We start from the raw sequence: 2,989 nt of genomic DNA, 5'->3' as shown, positions 1-2,989 counted from the left end.
TACATCAATAAAGTATAGATATTGTGTCAATGATATGACAATATTTTATGGTATGATATAATGTAGTATCAGCATTGTATTGAAAAATTTTGCTTTCTTTTTATTGATACAATATTAAAAAAGGTTATTTCTGCTGATACAATCATGTGATCTGATTTCGTTGATTTACTATCTAACATTAATTTTTATTTTTTAAATTTTTTATTTATTTTCTTGTCTTATAGATTTTCATTGGAATTTTTATTTCATTTTTATTTTTATATAAATAACGCTTCCAATTGTATTTCAATGAAATTCGAATGTCTTTAAAAAAAATTATGCATCTTTTCCCATATTTGCTTATAGCCCATTTAGTAAAGATCTACCGCGACAGTAAAAATCAAATCCATTTTTATCTTTTTAAAAATACATCTCAACTAAAAAGAAAAGGTTAGTTTCAATTTTTTACCCTCAACCAAAATCAACAAATAAAAAAATTGATTAGTTTATCCTATCTAAATTAGCTCTATCTAATCTTCATTAAATTAACAAAACTATATGAAATATAAACTTGTATGAAACGAAAGATTTTAAATATTTTAAAAATTATTTAAAGGCAAGCATTTTATGGTAATGTTACTCAATTCTTCCCCCATGGAATCTTTGGCCGTCTCGCAACTAAACGGAAACATAACAAGGTCAATCAATAACTAAATTAAACATTAACATTTCCTCGCTCTTTTAAAACTCAAAATAAAGCCTATTGTAAGCATGAGCAATTTCAAGCGTGGTTGGTTACTTTGTAATCTGTAAAACTTAACTGAGAAAAATTCTCCTTCATTTTGTGAACGATAATGATTTAAATTAAAGTTAATTCCCTCGGGTACGTCGGAAAGATAATCAGTGAGCTGGTTCAGCGAACTACTGAGAATCTAGATAATTTACGTCTTACTCATATTAAATTTTAAATCTCTTTGAAATAAAACAAAAGTATTCAAATATCTGAATTTTTGCAGAATTTATAATCTAGATAGTTTGTTCATCCTTCTGACATTAAATCTTAACCCTCTTTGAAATAAGACAAGAATATTTAATTACATGAATCGTTTTGGTTTCACCAAGTAGTCTTGCTGGTATAATAGTAAGTGGTATTAGGAACAAGAACATGAACCGTTGCAGAATTGAGAATCTAGATAAATTACCACCAACTATTATCTGTTTCTAGAGAAAAAAAATATTTTTTAGTGAATTGTTTTGCATAAATTGTTCCATAATAGAGAATCAAGATAAATTGAGCCCTACTGTTTTTAAGTTTTAAATCTCATTGAAATAAAACAAGAAACTGAATTGCAGTAGTATTGAGAATCTTGATAGTTTTAGTTCAACTGTTATCAAATTTTAAATCTATTCGAAATAAAACAAGAATATTTAAGTACCTGAATAAAAGAATTGGGAATCTGCATAATAAATAAATAAAAACATTTTAAATGTTTAGAGATTAGAAAGTTTTACGTGAAATTAAAGAAAATTGCACTTCAAATAATTAAAACAAAAAAATAGTGAAAACAAAGGAAGCACTAAAATGAAAAACTGAGAAAAAAATAATCAAGCTCATGAATATAATTATGGGTTGTAATGAATAATATCAACAAGTTAAAAAACAAATTTAAAAAAACTTGGGGGAGAAATAAAAATTAATAATTCTGCTGAGGAAATTATTTTATTAATACCAACTTTCAAAATAAGTAATTTTGTTTGCCAATGGATAGCACAGTTAAAATCTATAGGACAATTTAAAATAACAGTGTGAAGCTAAAAGAAGACAAAATAACAAGATGCCCTTGAAAATATTTAAGTTGGAAAAGCCTAAGATGCATCAAAAAACATTGTTCTATAGCCTTCCAGCCAAGGACGCTAACTGTTGACAAAATTTGTAATTAATTTTGAAATGTGATAAGAATAAATGTGATAGTTTTCTCCGTAAAATTATGCAAACTCTATACTTCCATCTCTTTCTGTTTCCCTCTAAAATTATTTTGTAAATAAAGGGTAATTCTTTTAGACACCAGGTATAAACTTGTGGGGAGAGTAGTTACAGACCATGTCAACCTTCATCTATGAAAAGGTACCCCGACATAGAGTCGAGTTAACATGTCTTATATACTAGTGAATTGTAGTTGTAATTTTGTAGTGGTAGATACGCTACAGTACTCCCCCACCAGAATTATAGCTATGATAGAATTCGATGAATGGATGCCACTAGTTGATTCATTGCTGTTTTGTGCGAAGCCGGGAGAGCTGTATTAAGATCACCGTATTTTTTTGAGTGCTGAATGTGAGAGGTGTATTAACTTCACGGTTGTAGTCGCTCCTGTGTTGCCGTTAGCAGTCGAGTGTATGCAGGCCAACGTTGTGTGTGATCGAGGTGAGACTGAGTAGCAACAGCGTGAGGAGGTGGATAATGATGCAGTCACAAGTAGCAAGTCAACTGTTCAGTGTGGACCATCCAACGAAGTAGGCGTTACTGCCGATGTAGGCGTATCCAGATCAAAGTGGGCGTTTTTGCCAAGGTAGGCGTGTTCACATCACGTCCGAAGGTCACCAATGTGGGGAGAGTAGTTACAGACCATGTCAACCTTCATCTATGAAAAGGTACCCCGACATAGAGTCGAGTTAACATGTCTTATATACTAGTGAATTGTAGTTGTAATTTTGTAGTGGTAGATACGCTACAAACTAAACTAAAAAAAATTCTGACTAAACAATTACTGTTTTCATATCTATAAATTATGCACATAATGAATAAACTTTACTTTTAAAAAAAAAATTTTTCATTAAAAAGAATGTTCAAATTATGCATATTGGTAATTAAAAATTTTTCTCACATCTTGGAATTTATCTTAAAGAAAGAGTCAATTTTTAGAACCAATAACAGGAAATAAATAGCAAAATGAAATGAAAAAAAATCTTTCGTGAAACTAAAATATACTTAAGAATTAAATAGATACGG

The sequence above is a fragment of the Parasteatoda tepidariorum genome, chromosome 10 (assembly GCF_982258835.1).
Source record: "Parasteatoda tepidariorum strain Cologne lab strain chromosome 10, Ptep-v5.0, whole genome shotgun sequence".
NCBI lineage: Eukaryota > Metazoa > Arthropoda > Arachnida > Araneae > Theridiidae > Parasteatoda > Parasteatoda tepidariorum.
This window is presented reverse-complemented; position numbering follows the sequence as displayed.